The sequence below is a fragment of the Hipposideros armiger genome, unplaced genomic scaffold (assembly GCF_001890085.2).
Source record: "Hipposideros armiger isolate ML-2016 unplaced genomic scaffold, ASM189008v1 scaffold_143, whole genome shotgun sequence".
NCBI lineage: Eukaryota > Metazoa > Chordata > Mammalia > Chiroptera > Hipposideridae > Hipposideros > Hipposideros armiger.
This window is the reverse complement of record NW_017731493.1, coordinates 419723-443541: the sequence shown is the minus strand read 5'-3', so window position 1 is coordinate 443541 and position 23819 is coordinate 419723. Positions and strand designations below refer to the sequence as shown.

General features: G+C 37.2%; 1 pseudogene; it reads right to left on the bottom strand.

Moving 5' to 3' along the window:
- Positions 1-6264, bottom strand: part of LOC109386972 (protein preY, mitochondrial-like) — a 97245-nt pseudogene extending 90981 nt beyond the window's left edge.
- Between the last annotated feature and the right edge of the window lie 17555 nt (positions 6265-23819).

Here is a 23819-nt window from a genome sequence, read left to right as displayed (position 1 = left end):
AAATACTCACCTATGTTTAGCTCTAGAAAACTCTTGCTTTGAAATGTGGACAAAAGAGGGAGCATGTACAAGAAAAATGATGATTTCTCTATTCGGGTTTTAGGATCAGAATACATAAGAAAAATATTTTATGGATTTGATCTTTCAGAAACAGTTAATATAAATGAAAAGGATTTTCAAACAATACTACCACTCATAAGAAGTCAAAAGTTAAGGGATAGGAAGCATGACACAGTTAAGATGTTTCAAGTCTGGCTCCATGTCCATCCGTCTGTGTCCTGCAATGGCCTGGAATCACTAGTCAGATTTCAGAAATGAGCTTTGGATTTATCTTATTTTTAGAGAACTCATGAAGCCAAGGCATTAGTAATGGGACTTAAGTCTTAACTCTGCTCACCTGCTAAATAATTCTTAGACATTAGTAAGGATATTAATCTGTGAGTCTCATTTCCTTACTTCTGCCAAAAATGAGTAATGGAGACTACGTGCTTTAATGACTGTGAGGATTAAATGAAATAATGTTTGCAAAGTGCCCAATTCATAGCAGAAGCTAAGAAATATGAGTGTCCTTCCCTTCTACTCAATTCATGAACTCAAGAAACCAGGAAAGCCTGATTTACAAATTCTGAGAAACAATGAGTATTTTATTTTTACTAAAATGGCCCCATATGATTGTATAAAAAGAATAGTAAAGAAAGTATTTTTTTTTAACCATCTAAATACTATTTCTAAAGTAGGATTTTGGATGGGAATGGAAACTAATATAAATAACTTCAAAAAGTTTCTTATTATCTAATATTCACACAAACTAAGGAATGACCACTTGCTTCCTTTTTAAATTTTCAGAAATCTTATGAAGGACACATAGGTGAAGGTTACAAACAACCAACTCTCTCCTGAATTATAAATAATGATTCCTCTGTTTCAGAACCACCCTGAGCTTTGGGAAAATCCTTTGGTCCTGATGCTGTGTTGGATGAAGCTATTTACAGCAAGATGAGATGGACCCCTTCCCTTGCTTTCACTTCTACTCCAGACTTGGCGCCAAGGAATGTTAATTCTGGTTTTCCCTCCATCCTCAAGGGTACATTACCATACCTAGGCCTGGACTACCCAACAAAGACGATTTGATATTGGCCCAAGGGCCTCGCGATTAACATATTTCCCAATATTTCAGGGTGTGGAAAAGAAGAGGCTGATTATTCTGTCTGAGATGTGGTCACAACAAAGCTGTTTCTGAATTTTGGCAACATAGTAATCTAAATTGGCAGGAAATGAACTCGTCTTGCTAAAAATACCAGAAATGCTGGACAACACAAATCAACAATAAAATTAAATGAATATCTGAACTGGAAAAAATAGAGATATACCTGTGTGCCAGGAGTATACTGGGAGCTCAAGTGGGAAAGGTGGGTAGAATTTGGCCTTGCAACGTTCCTTCAATGTATTCAATTGAATGGGCACATGCTATAGAGGCTGAGGCCAGGGCTGTAATTCCACTGAAGGTGAAATGAGACCCATGTGATCCTGGGTGCCAGAGACCTTACCGCCTCTTCCACGAAAATGTCTATCCACCAGACCAAACAAAGCAATGAAAGTTGTCCTTTTACTCAAGGCCATAATTGAAGGAATAAAGTCATCCACGATAAATCAAGACCCCATACTGATATCATATGCATGAGTAGACTTGCTTATACAGATGGTGCATGAAACCCAAGTTGAGAAATTCGCATGGAAACCAGTTCTGACCTAGTGAGCATCCATCCATGCCCCTTTTGTCATGGCAAAATGCTGTGTGGACACAGTTCCATGGCCTACGGAACACGGAGCAAAGACATAAAAAAATATACCTACTGAGGAGGAGTTCACAATTGGAGAAGGAGGAGGAGGAAGAGGTCATAATGAGGGTGAGGTAGAAAAATGGAAGAACTGAAAGAACTGGAGAGCATAGAAGAATCTGAGAGAAAATGATAAATCAGCATTTTAAAAAAATTACAGAGTAACAGAGAAAACACAAACCATAGTGAATAAAAGGATAAAATAAGGGGGAAAAGAAAAAAGCAGAATTATAAAAACCAAATTGAACTTCTAAAAATTAGATCCAATTTAAGAAAATAATTATAAATTGAATAATTCAATTTGGTTGAAATCACAGGAAGCTGGTCAAGGCTCAAGATGTTTACGAGCCTGGAGAATAGAATGAGTGTCCAATATATTCAGTAGGAATTTTAGAAAGAGAAAATAGCAAGAATGTCTCTCTTCAAAAGCAATATTTAAAGATATAATGACAAAGGACTTTCCAGAATTGAAAAAATACAAAAGTTTTCATATAGAATAGGAGAATGTGAGCAGGAAAAATAAATACAGATCTACATCTATGTCCACAGTTGTTAAACTTAGTATATCAAAGATAAAACAAAACTATATTAAAAAACAGTAATTATGAGAAAAAGATTTGATGGCAGATGTCTCATCAGCAATTGGCTCTTTCCCCAGTTTTCTCTGGGTAATGGTAACACCATTTCTCAAGTTTTTCAGACCCCAAATCTCTGAGTCATGCTTCAGTCCTCTCATTCTTTCTGATCCATTTCAAATCGTCAGAATCTGCTTATCTATAACTTCTGAATGCCTCTTGAGTCTGAACCCTTCTGACCCCCTCCAACGCCTTCTCCCTAATCCAAGACCTCACCATATTTCATGTAGAGAATTGAAATCACCCTCTGAAATCAGGTGACGTAGGCCTGGCTGCTACAATGATAAGATACCATATCTCTGCTCAAATCGGCCAATGGCTTCTACCTCATTCAAAGTCAAATCCAAATTCTTTGCCACAGCCTACAAGATGTTACACGATCTTTGATCTTGGGCCTTCATCCCTGACTCCTCCCACTTGCCCTCTTGATTTACCACCTCCACCCATGTCGTCCAAACTCATTTTCCCCTCAGGGTCATTGTCCTGGTTGTTCTCTCTGGAATGATACTAACCCACATCATCACTGAGTTTGCTCTCTCATTGTATTTAAATTCACTTTCGAAGGTCTCTTCAGAAAAGACTTTAACTGACCCTCTGCCATAACACTTCTTTTTAATTGCTTTTAGCATTTAACATGATGTGACATGTATCATATTTTTACTCACTTATTTGTTTGCCTATCGCTAAACTAGAAGAAAGATTCCAAGAATACTTATATGACACACTATACTTCCCAGGGCCCAGAACAGTACCTGGCATTTTATTTTCAATAAAATATTGTTTTTAATAAACTCTTGTTTCCAGAAAACAGAAAGATTATACATTGTTTCAAACATATATGGAATATTTATAAAAATTTGCCTGATACTGGTTCAGCACAAAGGAAGTCCAACCAACTGACAACAATATATCTCATATTCGTCATAAAGAAGCAATGCAGATGCCCACTTAAACCTTTAAATTATAAAAGCAATGTTTCCCTTGTAAAACAAATGTCTTCCCTCTGTCCAAAGAGAAGCTATCATAAATCTAGCTCCCAAAAATACCAGAAAGACTCAGAATGTCACACAATCAGGAAAGAATTATTCAGTATCTACTATTCTCCTGGCTCCTGGCTCAAAGCAGGAGAGAATTTTTATTTTTTAAGGGGGATTTGTCTAAAGTGACTAAAATTGAGTAAGGGAAATTACATAAATTTGTATCACATACAATTAAATTTACTTTGTAAAGCTTGCAAAGTCAAAAGACTAGTTTGAGTGAAGAAGTAACCATTGAGCTGGGAATTAATCAATGAATAAAATTTAAGAGCTACTGATGGGGAAGAAGAAAGAATAATTTCCAGATGGAGAAACAAATCTATGGACGCAGGAAATAGACCAACATTTTTAGAGAAATAGCAAGCCATCCAACTTGATACAAATACAGACTTAAGTGATAGAGGTATACCGGTATACCGAAGGCAAATTCTGAGAGCCTTAGAAGGCAAGCTAAACAATAAAGACCTTCATGGACAAGGGACAGGAACTGCATAGGGCTTTAAGGAGAAAATGATACAAATCTAAATTGTACTTTAGAAAATTTAATTTGGCTGGAGATGTTTCTGTGCTTAGCCCAGGGCCCATAGAGTTCATGGAACACAGGTGGACATGTTTCTCTTGAGGAGAACAGTTAGCACTGTGATGTATAACCGGCTACTATAGCAAGACACCAGCTTTATATAGTTGGTGGTAGGAAGCTGACCACTGTGGAGATGGGCCTACGTAATGTCACTTATTGGTTGCGGGCCAAAAAAAAAAGGAATTTTGTCATATATAGATCTAATATCTAAAACACATTCTTAGATTCTGATAAAGATAATCCATATTATGCATTCTTGCCCACTTCTCTGTGTCAAAGAGAAAGAAAGTGCAGAGTCCCTCACGATTTTACTAATTTCCAACCCATTAGAAAAGTGACAGTGTGAGAACTCTTAGCTTAAGAGTACTGCAAAGCTCCTGGCTTCCATCACTGAGAATAAAGAAATCTGTTTTCACCCCTGAACGGGAAGTCACTAAGTGAGATGAATGATGTTCTGCAATTATTGAGCCATACAGAATATGCAGAGTAATATATTTATGTGCAATTTGCACAGCTTCTTAATTAGTTTCAAATATCAACCTTATTCTAGCCAGCATCAAAGCTTTCATATTATCTGATTCAAGCCAAATATGTGGTTTTGCATTTGCTTTGCAAATAGTATGTTTTTCAGGGTTGCTTATGCAGTAATATTCTGATCTCTGTTGCCACATAATCTGTCTTAAGAATTATGACCAGATAGTTCTATTGAACCACAGAGATTTAATATAAATCTCTGAATAAAGCTGGTGAGATAATGATTCCAGAATATTATACAGAGGGTGCCAAAAAATGTAAACACATTTTAAGAAAGGAAAACTGTATTACAATTACAATAATCAATATATACGGATAACAAAAGATGAATACAAATCATGTTTAACTTCTGCAATTACAAGAGGTGCTCAAAGCATCCAGACTCTTCTGATTATAGTGAACTACTGCTTGAGCAACGTTGACCAAAGGTCTACTTTTATGCATTTTTTTTGGCACCCCTGCTATTTATCTGACTTACAAAAAAAAGAACAAATAAATGTATGTCATTTAGCTTCCTCTAGAAAAAAGAAAAACACACAGTTAAGCTTTTGCAAAAAAAGATTTTCAAAAAATGAAAACTCACAAGGAAGAGGTAAATAGCAGATGGGCCTGTAGTGACCCTGATGGCCATGTATGACAGAGGCTGGGATGAGGGCCGGGGAATATAAAATCCAGCTCTTCACTCCACCCTCACCAAGTGAGACCCATGTCCTCTGAAGGGAACACTTTCCTAACTCACAAGAATAATTGGTTTGGCCCAAAAAGGCCAAAATTAAAGTTGGAAGTGGCGAAAACAGAGAACCAACACTATTTGCATTGCAAGAAGCTCAGGGACAGCAGCTCTAAGTGGGAACATGGGCAGACTCGAGGGATGAAAGTGGACGTTATTGGAGATGTTGGCTCCCTCTCTCACAGTGTGTCTCAGGGAGCTGAGCCCCACCCCCAGCAGGAATCTGGAGGTTTCGTTTTTTAGCCAGGTGAAAAAAAGGGTTTCTGGGGGACCCCAGGAGGATTTCAGAGGTACATTTCTGAAACGAAGATTAAGTGACCATTCGCATGCCTGCCGCTGAAGGCGGAACACCCCCAGCCCTTCTACAGTTGGCTGCAATTATTCTGGAACTCAGAACCCTGAACCAGCTCACGGTTTCAAGATGCTGGCCCTAGAGTGTCCTCAGAAACAATACACTCAGATACACCTCAAGGTCAACTTAAACCATACAGGGATTGCAGTCCGCTTTTTGTCTTCCACGCTTATCCATGAGTACAAGGGCAAGTCTTAACTGACCTTTGAGAGAAGAGACGCCTCTAATGTGCACTATACAGTCATGCACCGCATAAAGATGTTTCGGTCAACGATGGACCGTATCTACAATGGTGGTCCCATACGATTATCATGGACCTGAAAAATTCCTATTGCCTAGTGATGACAAAGCCAACATAAAGTCATAGCACTTATAATGTGGCTGCCAGGAACCTGGTGACTCTTACCTGACTTCCGAGTGAGACTCATCGCTTCCTCCTTTCTTCTCTCCTTCCTCCTCCTGAATCTTGGGGCCAGGGGCCCAAGGCTGGAAGGCAGGCTCCTCCCTCCAGGGCCTTGGATACCTGTTTGGGAGGCTGGTCTTGGTAGTGCAACCCATTACTCAGTGTAAAAAACGGCACAGCCAGTCGCATAAGAGTACCATATTTACAGTTGTGTGACAGTTATCTACACTACTCTGTACAGTCCCATGCTGCACAGGCTTGAAGCCTAGGAGTTATACCTCATAGCCTAGGTGGTTAGTTGAGGGAGACCAGCTCCCCCGGGTCCAGGGGTTCCGTCAGGTGGGGGCGGAGTCAGCCAGGAAAAAGAAAAACCGTGCGGAGACACAGGAGCGCTTTTTCAAGAAGAGAAGTGTCTCACTTTATTTTACAGCATGCCCCTTTTTATACTGGGCAGTTTAACCATTGTTTCATTAGTATCAGGGTTTTACTTACTCACAATTCTTATGCTCCAGGGTATAGCTCTACTTTTTCTATGCTAAAGACTAACTTATCCCAGCTACGCCCAAATCCCTCCACCTACAATGACTGTGACCAAGGCCTGAGCCTCTACATAATCGCCTAAAGGATGGTTACCATGACTACCCAACATTTATTCTAAAAACTATTGTCTAAGCAGGATCTTAAGATTTACAGGGTGTGTACTTTGACCTTTACTAAGAGACTAGTAGTGTGACTAAAATTACCTTTAGTGTATAAAATATAATTATTGTGATATATCTATTAGAAGGGGTGTAAGATCTTCGTCCTACTGGGGGACATCCAAAGAGGAATTTAAATTCTTTAAGATATAAAGCAGTATCCGATTCCTCAGTCAGAGCTTCAGAATTTGTCACAATTGCAGTGTTTGGCCATGTCAGATACTGAGGCGCAGACGGCTCCCGGCAGTTAGTAGGCTAAACCATCTAGGTTTGTGTAAGTACTCTATGATGTTCCCACAATGACAAAATTGCCTAACAATTTTCAGAACGTATCCTCTCATTAAGCCACATGTGACTGCAGTGATATAATAAACAATCAAGATGAGGAGAAAAACAAATAGAAACAGAGATTATGCAGGGACAAGAAAACATTGAGATCATTTCTCATAAAGAGATATGAGAAAATATTGTTTAAATTCTTACAGGTTGCTTAAATAAAATAGACAAATAAGAATTCTTAAGAATTAAGTAGAAATGAAAAATTCAAAAGAACATGGATAGTTGAAAGATATAATTGAGGAAATCTTCCCAAAAAGTACAGCGAAAAGACAAATAAATAATAAATAAGAAAATTAGACCAGACCAGGCAGTCCAACATCCAACAGTTTTACATACTCTTGCCTATTTATGACCTCGTTAGCTGCTACGATGAAATGACACGTATTCTCTTTTGCAGAATCTTTGAAAGACATACATTGTTTTGGGTAGCACTAATCAAACTTTGGGAGACCATCAGTCTAATGAGTTACTCATTGGGGTTAATGCTATTCTTCTATAGACACCCTAAATTATTATACACACCCCTCCACTTACAGGAGCAAAACCATCCATATTGTACACCATCACCTCATCACATACATGAGGTTCCTTCCTCCAGAACTGGCTAATCTGCTTCGAGAGAGCAGGGGCCTATCTCTCGGATTCTCTGCCGTGTCCCCACATATAAGCACACATCTATTAGCATATAGTGAACACTTGCTAAATTTTTTTGAATAAATGTTGAGTGAATTTCCATAGACTTGCATCTAGTAAAGGGGTATGTTTTGTGGTTTTTTTCTGATACGAGTATATATAGAAATTGCAAGTGACTCAACTTCAGCAGCTGCAGTTAATTAAATAATTATTGTTTCCTTCCCTTAATGTCTCTGGTGAGATCATGGAAATGTAATCACAAAAATAAACAAATAAACACCAACCAGCTTTGCAGCATTTCATTCTACTAGATCTGCAGCTATGGAGTGGCTCTATGCTGAATGGACATGCCACACTGGCCAGAGACTGGCCATGGCCCTTAGGAGTCCTGGAGGTTCTTCTGCTTCCTTAGTTACTACGTATTGAAACAGCCAAGGGAATCCTGAGGCTTGCCACAAGTTCTTATGTTGACACTAGGAATACAGTGCTGTTGAGATATGGTAGCCCCAGGAGGAACAGTAATTCATCCTTAATGCAGTTGACATCTGTTGTGGAGATAGCTTTCCCTGCCCTGCTTCTAGTTGCCAGCATCGATACGAGACACTTACGGAATGCTTGATTCACTAGAATGGGTTCTCACATAGCTTTGCCTCTGACCAATGGACCTGTTTAATAGTAAAGACGTTGCAAAACTGGGCACGTGACCAAAGGTTCTACCAGTGTTTTACTCCAGTAAATTCTAAATAATCAACAGCCAGGCAAGTGTAACTTGGTGGCTTAACCTCAGCTGCACCACAAGCTGCTTACTTTCTGTCCCCATGTTTCCCTGCCACACTCACGTGGGATGCGTGTAAGAATTGCTCATTCTGACACATGCACAATCAGAAAAGGCAAGGAAGTTTATACCCTACGAGGTAACGCTTGACTGATAGTGGGTGAGAGCTAGTAGATAAACAGTCCTTTATCCCTCAGGCAGACTATTTTGAGGTGCAGTATACGCAGGTCCTTAAAAGATTCTCAGCGTGATGGACTTTTAGTTGACCACAGTTGTCATCAGCTCAATAACACGCCCTTGGAATGACTTTCCCTCCTTCTGTTTCACCCTTTCCACTCATCCCCTCCAGTTCCTGGAAATCCTTTCACAAAACATTTATGCAAGACGTTCTTTTCTGCTCTGCTTCTTCCAGGCACATAAATAAGACATAGGACTCCCTGACATATATAACAATTGACCACAAACCTAAATCTCTCGATAATTATAATTCTTTAAAAAGGAAAAGAATTTTCTCTAGAAATAATAAATTCAAAATAAAGGGAGCCTATTACCTGATATGTTCTCTATTAATGATACCACAGATGATTTTTTTAGAAGAAAAATCAATTGTTATATTTTGCAGGTAAATTATTAACAGATGATAGGTTACAGAGTATTTCTTGAAATTGTTTGATATATGAATAATATAAATTTTTAATTTATTTTTAACCAATTTTTCTCAATATTAATTTTAACTCTTTATTCTAATAGTATTACAAATGCTAAATTCCTGAGAAAAAACATTGTTGAAAGAAATACCTAAATTTTAACAAGTAGTCTAAACTAAACAGAAATAATAAAAATGTTGCAATGATTAAAAATACTAAGAATAAAAAAATATTTTTTACATATGCACTACACATCTAATGGGATAGTGTCTCTGTTTTTCTAAGGTTTGTAAAATTTTAAACTTTTAATTTATATCATACACTCAGAGTCCCTTTTTATGACTGACAAATAAATGGCAATAACTTTGCTGCTTTTAAATATCTACAATGAAATAAGAGAACAATGATCATAATTAAGCTCCCACAGGAGATTTTTTCCATCTGAATTGTACATGGACCAAACACTAAAAACATTGTTTCTTTATACATGGAATGAGAAAAGGAAAAAAAAAAAGTGTTTTCAATTGTGAATGTTTAAAACGATAAAAGGTGAAACAAGTGCAATATAATCATATCACATATCTTCAATTTGATTTTTCCACAATACCACTGTCACTAGCAATGAAACAATAGGACTATGCCATGTAACCTGAAGCTGACTGTGGTAGGCAGAGTTCTGAGATGGCACCCACGATTGCCACCCACTGCTGTACACTCCCTGTATAACCTCCCCTTCCCTTGAGTGTGGGAGGCACTGTGAACCTGATGGAATTCACTCCCATTATTGTCAAGTTGTATAACAAATGGATCAAGCTATGTGATAAAAGTGAAGGGATTTTTTCAAATCAAGTAAGGTCCCAAATTAGTTACCTTGAGGTAATCAAAAGGAAGTCTGCCCTGAAAAGGCCTTACCTAATAGGGAAGCCTTTAAAAGAGACCTGAAGGAAAAAATTCAAACGGTGTAAAAGAGTTGCATGCTGGCCTTGAAGAAGTCAACTTTCATGGTGAGAAAGGATGGGACCATGTGGCAAAGACCTGAGGGAGGGCAGTCTCTAGTTGCTGAAAGCCGGTCCCCGGCAATTGCTACCAAGGAAGAGAGGAGTTCAACTTACATCTGCAAGGAAGTGAAATCTGCCATTAATATGAGTGAGCTGGAAAGAGGACTCCGTGCTCCAGATGACAAGGCAGCCAGGCTGATACCATGACTGCTACTTTCTGAGATTAGCGGAGAACTCAGCTACCCTGTGTCCAGACCTCTGATGTTCAAAAATTGTGCGATAATAAATGGATGTTGTTTTAAGCTGCTAAACTTCTAGTAATTTGTTATGCTGTAATAGAGAACTAATAACACTGATAAACGACAATGGAATATGTCCTTTTATGTCCAGTTAAATTTCAGCAATGTAGGCTCTAAGGATAATAAACAAGCAAACACTATTGTCTTAATCTGAAAACATATTAAAAATATGTTCATAGTCTCTGTATTCTCTTAAAGCTAAACAATTTAAAGCACATCTATATGAATTATTGTTATGAAAGTTAGGAGGCATGATTGAAAATGCTTGTAAAATATAAATTCCTTTACATTCATCTCCTTCCAGATAGTCAGATACAATTGTTCTGTGGTGTGGCCTGTGTATTGATATTATTTTAAAAGCTCTCCATATGGTTCTGATATATAGCCAGGCTTGAGAACCACTGATACAAAAGGGACCACATCATAGAGCTTTTACAACGATACTATATAGCAGTGTTTACAAAGTGAGGTTTGAGAACCACGGAACTGAGAATACCTGGGGTGCTATTTAGCAATAAAATGCAGGTCCCTGGGTGTCTCATTAAACCTAGTGAATTCTTGGATAGAGACCTTAAAATTCTCATTTTTACCAAACTATTGAGATGAATCTTACGCATACCCAAATTTTTAAGAACCACACAAAAAGATATGGTTGAATTCCCTGTAAAGAATAAAGGGACGAGAAGAAGTCAGGCATGCGCCAGAGTGTTTTTATACATAATCTTGCCTGACTACAGCTCATTCAGGAATCAGACAGGACAAGCTGCTACACACAAAATCTCAGGAGCTTCACACAATCAGTTGGCATTTCTGGCTCATGGCATATACCCAACATAAGTAAGAGGATGGTTGTTATCTTTATATTAACCAGTGACCCAGAAATGACAGGAGCTCTGCCATCTTTCTATACAACCATCTCAACACAGGTTTCAGCATTTGCTAGAGAAAGGAAAAGCAGTGTGGACAATTTACATCTGGTCTTACCTGCATCTATCCTGAAGTTATATATGAGGTGTGATCAAACAATGCAGTGAATGTTTAAATTAAAAAATAAATTATTACAGTAAAAGTGACATTGCCATTCGTCTTCCTCAAAATACTCCCCCTCGCTTAAAACACACTTATACCATCGTTCTTGCCACTTTCTGAAGCCGTTCTGGAAGTCCTCTTTCATGAGTGTCTTTAGTTGTGCTGGTATAGCTGCCTCAATGTCATGAATCATTTTGACTTTGGGGAAGAGCCAGAAGTCACACGGTGCCAGATCTGGTGAAAAGGTGGATGAGGACACACTGTAATGTGTGACATGGAGTGTTGTAATAATGAAGGATGATTTATGGCACATAATTTAAAACACATCTTCTCTCAACCGTAGCTCACACCCAACTGACTGCACCTGAACAAGCTGAAACTTGTCACACACTGTTACTAAGGTTCAATATGCCACTTCTCGTATTGAAGATCCCTGCCTTTCTGTTGGATGGCACTCAGCAGCAGCATTTACCGTATTTTGTGATCACAACAGAAAGGCTCCATGTCACACATTGTTTCTGGTATGCAGTTTCTGTCAAATAAAAACATTAGTGTGTCCTCATCCACCTTATTCACCGGATCTGGCACCATGTGGCTTCTGGCTCTTCCCTAAAGTCAAAATGACCATGAAAGGTAAACGTTTTGAATCAATTCAGGACATCGAAGCAGCCATGATGGAGCAGCTAGATAGTCACGAAAGAGGACTTCCAGAACTGCTTCAGAAAGTGGCAAGAACGATAAGTGTGTTCAAAGTGAGGGGAAGCAGTATTTTGAGGGGGATTAATGACCATGTGTCTTTTACTATAATCCTTTTTTTATTTAAACATTCACCATAACTTTTGATCACACCGCCTATGTACTTCTTCTCAAAGCCCACTGGCTAAAATTAACCATATGCCATCAATCTAATTGCCTAGGAAGCTGGATAGTTTCCCCATGTGTGCAGAAAGGAAAGAAAAATTGGATATCATGAGCTCCTGTGATCTCTGCCACATAACTATTTGTTATGCATCTATATGTGCTAAATTGCAGGCCAGATAATAGGAATATAACTGTCAGATAAAATGGTCATCTTTCTGTTTTCCTGGAGCTCATGAGACAATGAGGAGGAAATATAGACATTCCACCTATATAATAACAAGAGCCAGAGTTATCAGTAAGATTCACATGAAATACAAATCTTACCCAGCATCAAGCTTTACAAATGATCAGCTAAGATTATAAGAAAGGAATGTCAACAAAATATGCCAATGCTATCAAGCAGTCCTAATCTCAACAGTTGCAGCCTTCTGCTTTCTGCACTATGATGTGCTTTGGTTCTGGAGTGAAGGGTACTCACTCTGCATCGTTTGAATTAGTCAATAGAAGCCTCTTAGTGTTGTGGTCTCACAGTTTATACATCTCACCATCTCACAGTCCAGTTCTAGCCATGTAATTAACTTGCACTTATCAGCATAGCTGCAGTTCCTAAATCCATAAATATAGTTACAAGAGACAAGCCAGAGAGATAAGGTACATTTATAAAAAGCATTCCCAGATTGGTAATCAGGTGCTAGTAAATTTCGCCAGTCAATATTTGCAAGAAGGTGTGGTGGGAGTTATGAGAAAAATTATCTCAGGCATTGCCTGAGGTGGAAGAAATGTAAAGACTCACTGTTAATCTCTTCCTGTGCAGCACCTGATCAAACAATTAGCCAAACAAAGTAAACCTACTACTGTGGTATGTGCCTCAAAGGGAAAGTGCACACTGCTATGAAGGGGAGAATTGACATGTCAAGGAAGTAGAGGAGGTCTGCATGAAAAAGTGGAGTGTGAACTGAGAATTGAAGGTGACCAAGGGAAAGAGAGAATTCTCCAAGCAGAGAAAAATATTGGGTTGTCGGAAAAGTCATGACACATTTTTGCAATGAAAATTGTAGAAAAAATACGTCATGACTTTTCTGACCACCCAATAGTATGTGTGTTGGGAAGAAGCAGGCTGTTTAAATAACTGAAAGAAGTTAGTGAGACTGGATTACAAGGAGCAAGATAGAACCTGGGAAAAAATGATTTCAGAGAGATCTGAAGGTGACAGTCCATGGGTAGGGCAAGATAGATTTTTATCTCAAAAGCAAAGAGAAACATTGCAGTAGTTTTAATGGCAGTGCATAGAGAATGACATGAGCATTGCAGGTGAGGAGAGAGTGTAAATAAGGAGATGGTTAGATAACTACTGCAGATATCTTAGCAGACAGGTCATGGCATGAATTAGGATTGTGTCACATACAGAAAAGTGGTTTGATTCAAGAGCTGATTAGGAGGAAAAAGTGACTGAATTGGTGATGTATTGGATATGAGGAGTGAAGAATAAAAAGGAGTCAATGACATCTCCGTGCACATCTCCATGACTTGTATACCAAGATGATGCCATTCCCACAATAGGAAACACTGGAAGCAGAGCAGGTCTGGGCCACTGTGAGAGAGAATTCAAAACCAAAGGAGCAGATTCTTGGCCTCAGTGCTCAAGCATCGTCTAGTTGCAGGCTGGGGTTGTCCAGAAGGTTCCAATGGGAAGCAAAATATGACTGCATTTTAAACAAAGAGTATGTGAAAGAGAATCAAAGGGCAATTTTGAGAATAGCATCCAGCTGTCCAAATGTGAGAGAAATTAAACAGCAGAAGGATAGTTGAAGCATCACTGTTGTATCTTTCATATCATATATCTTTAAACAGTTGAGGGCTACTGGAAAGAAGGAAATGGGACTGGGATAATGGAAGCAGAGACAGAGAGAAAGGGAGAGGGAGAGGTCAAGAATAGAATTTTTTGCTAAAATTTATGATATGTTGTGAGATATTCAACATTGAAGGGGGCAGTCAGATGCACTTGTTTTCTATAATTAGATGGTTCCTTTAAAAATCAATCACAAAGAAAGAAATAGCTACAAGCATAAGAAAGTATAGGAGGGTTTTCCTAAGCACTCTTCAAAGCCATGCTATTCCTCAGTTCTGGATCCTTAGCTGGCATTTAATAGTTTTGTGATCGTGGACAAATTGCTTATTCAATGTGTGCTTCTATTTGTTCATCTTTAAAATAGAATTAGTAATAGCTGCCTTATCTACATTAAATAAAAGTGTATGAAGGTACTTTGAAATTTGTAAAGCGGTTTTATATTTATTTATGGTAATTATACATCAATAATTTATAATTATAAATTAATGTTATATAATTTTTATTAAATATAATGATTCAATCTCAGTCAGAACCAACAGCCAAGCCAAGGCCCTGAAGAAGTTGAGGGAATGAGTAGCAGATGAGCCTCCAGTATAAACAGAAAAGGGAAAATTCACAGTAGGAAATCCACATAAGGACAAGTAAGGTGAAGTCAAGATTGTTTATGTTTTGGGAGGTTTTACTGGAAGTGCATGTGATGTGCAGGAAAACTCAAATTTCAGGCAGATAACAAAAATCATGGAATTATCTTGCCAAGAATAAAGTCTTAGAGGAGGGGACTTCCAAGTTTTTCTTTCTTTCCCAATTGTAGTTTGTTTTCTTTTTAAGGTGTAAGGTCTGGGACAGCATACAATTTCCTGTAAATTGTGCAGAGCAAGTGTGTGGCCACGCTTTTTATTTTTTTTCCCCCTTCAGATTTTAATCTCCTGGATATTCCCATGGAGTCTGCAGTAATAAAGACATCTACAGCTGATTCTGGGAGCCACTGAAGATGCAAGAGAAAGAAAGGTGGGTGTGCCATGAATATGCAATGTGGGTCCTCAAGAAAGGGTGGGGGAAGGGGACCTTTGCATGTGCTTTTCCTCATTTCTTTTTTATAATTATAATTTATTGGGGTGACAGTGGTCAACAAAACTACATAGGTTTCAAGTGTACAACTCCATAATACATCATCTTTATATTACATTATGAGTTCACCACCCAGAGTCAGTGCTCCTTCCATCACCATACATTTGACCCCCTTTACCCTCTTCGATGATCCCACCTCCCTCATTTCTAAAATGCCTTACTTTTCAGTTTTTAATATTTCTGAAATCATGATGCAGTGCATGGCTTTGTGTTTACTTAGTGCAGTATTTCTTACACAAATGTAATAAATAAATAAATACATACATACATACATACATACATACATAAATAAATAAATAAAATTTTCAATTGTTAAATTGCCTTCATCTGGCACTAGAGACATATTTTAGCAAGGAAATGCAACAGTTAATATATTAACTTAGATTTAGAGTGATCACAATTTTTAAATTATTTTGCCAATAAAAAACAAAACAATAAATAATTCTTTTGCAAAAATTGTATCATTTTGGAGGAGATTATCCATCTTTCACTCATTCAAAAAACTGTATTAAATGCCTGTTACGTGCTGGCCCCATCCCAGTAAAACAATTCCATAGGCTTTTGGAGGAAAAGGTGAGGAAGTAGTTGTTTGCAGAAAGGCCATTATCCCACATAGCCCTGGACTGCCTTTGCCATGTACCAAGAAACTTGCCCAGAAGGTACCTCTCTCATTTTCTCTTCCAGGCCTTTAATTCTCCAGACACAGTTTATTTTAAAACCAGCTACGAAAGATCATGGAATCTCTTGGACGATACTCTTGATTCACTCTTGCCTAGCATGGGGTGGAGGAGAGTGATTCTGACCCTCCACTCAGGAATCATGACCTATTACAGGGTGTCCTTCCATTATGGATAACATTATGCTTTCCAGACAATCACCAACCAACACTTCTAGTCATCAGTTCACCCCAATAAGGTTCAAGATTAAGTGTTGAAGAATGGAATCCTTCAAAGTTACCTCAGATGTAAGGAATAAAGTCTGGTTTCCTCATCATGGCATTTAGGACTCAAAGAACTTGGCATGAAACAACATTCTCCACTCTTCCTTCCTTACCTGCTATATACATCCATTCAGTGAAACATTTAATGCCAGGTTATTTGCTTATCACTGCCTAAGGCCTTTAATCATTGTATCCTTCTATTTTTTTAAAGAGGAATAAAGTAAATACCGTTAAGTGCACAAACTACCTAATTTTTACCTAATATATGTAAACTCATGTATTCAGCACTCACACCAAAGGACAGGGAATTTTCCATTTCCCATAAAACTACCCCATCTGCCTTTCCAGTTAACACCATCCACAGAAATAATTATGTTGTGATGTGTATTACCATAGATTAGTTTTCTATAATATAGTTCAACTTAATTATCTAACAAGAATGAGACAATGAAAGGGAAGGGTCCCATGAAAGGAAAGCATATATTAGTTCTTTCTGATGAATTCTCTCTTTCACTAGCCATTCCACTACATACCAAGAGCCATGAGTTGAACCTCGGTTACCATTTAGCTACAGCGATGTCCCATATTAATAAATACTAAATCCACAGTTTTACTGTTATCGTTATTTGTTCAGTTATTTTCCCAGTCATGTCTGTAAAAAAAGCTGAACAACACGTGACCCAGGAGAGAGAAGAAATTTCACACTGACTTAAAGAAAAAGTATCTTACAAAATGATTCCTTTTATTTCACTTGATGATATAAAAGCATATTTGAAGAGCTCATTAGGATTTTCTATTTTAATAGCATATTATTGAGTGTTTTTAAATAATGATACAAATAAACCTTTAGAATGCTGTTCTGATTTGTGTAACTCAAACAGAGAAGGTCCACATGTCATTCTAGCATGTTCCCCCACAAAATAGCCATCCATTGAGCCATTAATCAAGAAGTTGAGTCTAATTGCTCAATTAGTTATAAATCTACCTAACTGTACTATCACTGTTTGTTTCTTTGGTTTTTATTTAAAGGTATCATATGACAGTTCATTAAAACCAGGTGTATTATGTAAATAGCACCCTCTGACTGACCTGTAGAGTTGTCCATGAAAAGAGAAGATCTTTTCATGAAAAGAAAAGATCAGTCTGAAAAAAACAATGTGCTTAACAAATTGCTACCAAACTTACCTCATGTCTCTTGACAATCACATATCCATTAGGTGATAGCTATGTTTAAGGAACCACACCAAACAAGAAATAGAAAATAATTTCATTCTAAAGTCAATTGTAATTCTCGGTAGGGAAGGTAAAAAATATGAAAATGACTACGGCCTAGAATCACGTCAAGATGAAGATACATTTCTCTATCAAAAAAGACTGTAAATGGGTAGAGCGGAAGTTTAGGACAATTGTGCTGGCTGCCCTCAACAAACAAAATAGAAAATCCAAGTGATTTGAGGTCATAAGTTGGGAATATGAGAGGGAGAAGAGAGTCATTTTAGCAAAGGTACCAGGGACCTTCAGGTAGCCCTCAAAGCCAAATATCTAGAACTTAAAGTGTCCAAACTCATAAAACCCCTTTTACTTCTACCATCAACTCTATTACTGCTGAAGCTTAGAAAACACAGAAAGGACATGATAGCCAAACAACTGTTGTCAGAGCCCTGTGCGGAAATTTAAGGAGTCTGATCCTGAGGGTCACCAGACACAGCAAGAAGTAATATTCCAAATGTTATAAGTCCTCTTTTCCTTTTGACCAGGAAAGAATGGTAAAAATGATACTGTTTCTCTTCAGTTGATAGGAAGAAACTTTAGAAGTCATCCAATCTCACTTAATATCAAATCAATCTCTATTAACAGAAAAATCCAACTCAGCATTGCATTTTCATTGACCTGAAAATTGATGCTTAGAACAATCTGGCTGGCATTAGAGTTTAACTGCTTTGCTATTTCTACATTGAGCAACTGTTAGTCTTGTGATATGAAGTAAAATTATAATTAAAGCCCCAAAGAGGCTAATCCACACCTAATCCTGATATTTTAAATGCACATTTTAAATGTATTTTATAAGTATCTGTCAAAGAAATCTATATACACATATAGCTCCTTATAAATCTTATTTCATCTATTGCATACTAGAACATCATGGATTTGTTCAGACATTTTGCTGTACAGATGGTTCTTAATTCATAATGGAAAGGGAACAAAAAAGATTTGTCAGTTTTCTTTTCAACCCATCTTTTTATATATATCTTGTGCATGTATAATGTTCCCAAATGGCCCAAAAACAGAAATGGTATTCTTTGCTCTTTTTTTTCTCTCAGCTGCTCATTTTATTTTTTAATGTTTGAGCCAGTCATCTCAATCTTACTCAATGAAGTAGAACTTACCTGCCTTCACTATTTGAGTCCATCCAAAGCTGCTTCTTGAGGGAATGTTATGTTTTCTCATAACCCCTGAGCTTAAATTTATTTAGAAGGGTGGTGGTCTTCCTTCCGTATGAAAACTGAAAGCTCATTATTTCCCAAGGCTCTCTGAATTTTGTGCTATTCTTATTGTTATAAGGTTGGCTTTATGAATCTCAAACCCAGGAAACAAATCATAGGTCATACATAGTCTGACATCTGCAGCCGAGAGCCGAATCAGTCTAATGCCCCTTCCTTTTACAAGCATATAATCCTTTAAAGAATCTAAGTGAGATGTTTGCTTTGTTTGTTTGTTGTTGTTTGTTTTGTTTACCTAATAAAAATGTTGTATCTTTGTAGAGACAGAAGTGCTGATTCTCTTCTGGTTTTCCATTGAATTATCTTTTTGACTCAATGTTCCCATTTGAGAAATGAGAATATCTACTTCCTCCCAACTCTACTCTTTACAAATAAACACAAAATTACATTTAAAAAAGGCAATTTTGTCCATCAATTCTCTAGCAATAATAGTTCACATATTAGGATATTGGAAGTTTTTCTCTAGTCAGGAAGAAAGAATATATGATTCTACAAGATTCTTGAGCACTTCGTAAGAAAGGAAAAGGGCACTTTTTCTTAAATATCTAACTTAAATTTCACCTCCTCTTTGAAGCTTTCCCCTTCCCCAGCCTCATTCAGCTTTCAGTCATCATCTAGTTCCCTTCAATGCTTTGCATGTTTGATGGTCATAGCCAAACTTTGTATTTCGGTCCAGAGTGTACAAATCTATCTCTTAGCTCGCTGGTGAGCTATCAGGAAAAAGAAAGTTATTGTATCCCTAGAGTCAGGAACATTGTGTGGGATCCATAGATATTAATTGGCTTGAATTAGACATTGAATTAACTCCATTTCAGAAGACAAGCTGAACAGATTCTATTGATTTGTTCCAAGGTCACCGATGTAGAATAAAGCTGATTTGGCTTTCTTAGCCTCACAGGCTGATTTGATACACACCTTTTATGTAGCTCATGAAACTATGTTCCTAAGATAAAACTGATTAAGTTTTAATACTTACAATAAGCATATTTGTATTTTATAACTTACAATATAAAGCACACTATGTCTTGAATAGGGAATATTTTCTACCAAAATTGCTCTCAGATGCATACCATGGGTGGCCACACATTTTCTCTACAAGTCATTTTCAGCAGAATTCTAGAAATGCCTAGCCATTCATACAGTTTTTAGATCATATCATACTTTTTAATCATATTTTCTTAGATTTTTTTCCCAGGTAAGCAGAGATCACTATAAGTTATTGAAATAAAGCAAGATGATTCTATGGTACTAGAATAGTATATAATAATAGGTCAAAAGGAAAGCTCTCATTCTGGATTGGAAATCAACAGACTAATAATAAACACATCCAAACAGCAAAAATAGATATTCCTGTGTCAGATTACTGACACCAATCTAACAAAATCTCAGCCTAAGACATTGCCACAGACACTAGTAGCACTGAGTGATTAAACGTATATGGCATTTGACTGGATTTACTGATACCCAGTAGAATTCTGAAGTCCCTTAAAGAAACACGTAAGCAAGAAGGTACAAGACACAGACCCATAGGCCCTGGGTGTTTCAGCTATGCCTTCTCATCCCTCTGGGGTGGTGATTAGCAGATGTCTACATCCCTGCCCTTCTGAAGAGAAGTGATGTATGCTTACCTCAGGATGTCCATACAGCCACCAAGTAGAGCCAAGGAAACAACCTAGGAATGGATTTCAGTGGTGTTAAACCACTTCTGTAGTATTCAATATCCCTAACTATCGATATTTAGGGACTGAGACCCAAAGGGCCAGTTATTTAAAGGGCCATTCAACACATGAGAAAGTGCTGAATTCTGAAGTCTATAAAGCAGGAAGCTTTGAAACTATCCAACTAAGTGGCTTTTGAAGTTCAGTTTCCTAATCAGTAAAATTGAAGGATGGAATTTAATGATTTCATCTAGCTCCTTAAATAATAAGCAGATTAGAATCAACTTTATATATTTAGCTCCTCCTATATGTACTTTATTTTTTAGGATTTCCCCATCTCTGAAATCAAAGGGACAGAATGATCAGTCAGGAAAACTAAATCATCATCATCATCATCCTTATCACCACCACCACCACCACTGCTGCCACCATCATCATCATCATCATCACATCATTATCATCTTATTATTATTATCATGTTCATGACAACATAGCAAAATAGTTCTCAGAGAGCCGTTCTCAGTTTCTTAGAGCAGGAATCTGGTATGCCTGAAACTGATAGTCTTTGAGCAGTACAAAAGAAAAAACTCACTTCTTAAGACCAAATTTTTACATAACTTTAAATGAAGACTATTTGTATATTTATCTTTGTTGTATATTTCTTAAGCAAGCCACTAACCTTCTTGACATCTCTTTTATTATTAAAACTTAGGATAATGGTTGCTATTATACATGTGTATAGTGATAATGATAATAATGATGAAAATTTGTAATAATTGGTAATTGGCATTTCATGATATTTTAACTCATCTTTCTACATACATCACTTTTGCATTCTTTCTCAACTGGCATTCTTTGCATAAAGGAGGGCATTCTAGACCTGTCTCCAGTCTGCACTGCTATATGTTAAATGCCAACAACACATGTACCAGAGCTCTCTGGAACTCCCTGAAGAGGCCACCCAGAATATTAGTGATCCTGTTCTCTGAGTTCCTGTGGGAGGTAGTCTATCTATTATTGTCACAGTTGAATTTTAGCTCAAGTTTGTACAGTTCTTTTTTTGTTTTAGATGTGAATATGAAAAGTCACATTATAAAGAAGGATTAAACATAACCCATTCCACTATTCCAGCGATTGAATCAAATTCTACCAGTTTATATAATACATATGATTTCCTCAGTCACTTACAGCAACATTTTCACAGTGACACGAAAGTAATCATTCAAAAATGCAAATCTAATCATAATGCTATCTTCTCTGAAACACTTTACAGGCACAGGCAACTCGCACCTCATTGTTGAAGTTAAAACGCCTTAGCACGAAATATAAGAGCCTTTGCTATTTTGCTGCTGTGTATTGTTCCATTTCTTGTTGTCACAACCCACATACCTTCTTTTTGTCTTAGAGTTGAGGCAGCAGCCTCCCTAAATATTTACAATTTTTAAAACTCACCATACTCTCAACACCCATCCTTGCCTCTATTCCTGTTGCTTGGGCTGCCTGGGGACATCTCCACCTCGTTACCTCCCTGAGGTCACTTATCTGAAGATGTCAATCATCGAAAATGTCGACTAATCTGGGTGAAATTTAAATAGGTCCCCAAATAAGCTAAAATCAGTTATTATAAAGACCAAAGAGAGACCTAATTTAGAGCCTGTTAACTCTAACTTCAGACAAGAACTATGATCTGGTTTCTATCTTTATAACAGATGAGGAATAGCTAGTTAGAAAAAAGAAGTGAACTGATAGAGAAGACTTGTTTATCAGCAAGACTTAAAATAGGAAAAGCTGAACAACAGCAAAGGAAGAGACCAGAAAATTTTAAAAACTTTTTAATATCATGAAGAGGAGGGTAATAAAGAATAGGACTTTATTATCTAAACAGATTAAGTTTAGGTAGAACAGTTGCATAATGTTTGATAAATATAGTATTTTATTGGAAGTCTTGACACATAAGAATAAAGTTGTTCTATATTAGGAAAGATTCTAAATAAACAATGACCATATATTTCTTTCTTAATTGTATTAAATTTTGACAGCACCTTTTCAAGAAAAAAAATGTTTACATGTCATTCATAGGTTTTTATCCTCAGCTATACCAATTTATGATATTCGTACTTCAATAGTCATAGGCACAGATCTCCATATAGGATACCAATTTCAGTTTGTTTAAGGTATAATTCTAAAGTCTTAGCTAGATGTTTTATGATGTAAATACCTATAAGGCTATTGAGATGAGAAAATCAGGAAATGGGGACTTCCCAGGTGCTCAGGTAAATATTAAAGTCCATGCAGTTGTAAAAATAAGTGATAATATACTTGATTGAAGGAAATAGTGGCTGAAAAGAACATTCCATGACCCAGCATAGTTTCCAGGCAAAATCTGGGGAAAGGAGCACTTATTTTTATTAATGCACGTTTCTGTAAACATAAAAATTTGCAGTGTCTTTTGTATTGTCACAAGAAAAGGAGAAAATATTTTCAATGCTGGAGGGTCACTTTCTCTTTTAGCAGTAACTACATACTTCCTTAAAGGATGAATAATATCACTACTCATTTCCTTCTAACCTAAAAAACTAGCAAAAACCTTTCATTTCACTGCCTATTACCAAGTAGGGGTGAAAAGTGAATTTCCTCTAAAAATTTCTGATTCACACCATCCTTTTTCATTTCTCCATTGTGATCTGCTTACACATTAAGCTAAAAAACTAGCAAAAAACCTTTCATTTAACTGCCTATTACCAAGTAGGGGTGAAAAGTGAATTTCCTCTAAAAATTTCTGATTCACACCGTCCTTTTTATTTCTCCACTGTGATCTGCTTACACGTGACACATTTCTGTGAGTTAATGTCCTTCATGTAGTTCTTTTTGTTATCACCCCCCACCCATTTTGTGTATCTTTTTATATATATGAGAAATACACATTGAAAAAGAGTGAAAATACATACTCTCTGTAGCAACTTGCTATTTCTCTTCCTAAAAGAATAAATCTTTTAAAAATTAATTGGACATTAAAATAGCAAACATATCTAGTACATGCCTGGGAAATTTATAATAAACTCATAAAATCATGTTTTATAACAGGTCCTCAGCCAATAGCCTAACACCTTTTCTAATAATCCCTGCAGCCATCTGATGTTGAAAAGTGAGTTGGGAGCCTCATTGCATAGGAGAAACACTGAAGTAGCTGTAGCTGAGGCAAAGTTATTCCAAATGGACTCTGAATCTGGGCGGGGGGGGGGGTCTACTTTTCAAAGCCATTGTGTTCACACTACCCAAATCTAGAAGCAACAGCATCTTTGGATAAATTGAAACCAATTGTGAGAACGCTCTCAAATGTGGTTCTCCTGGACTT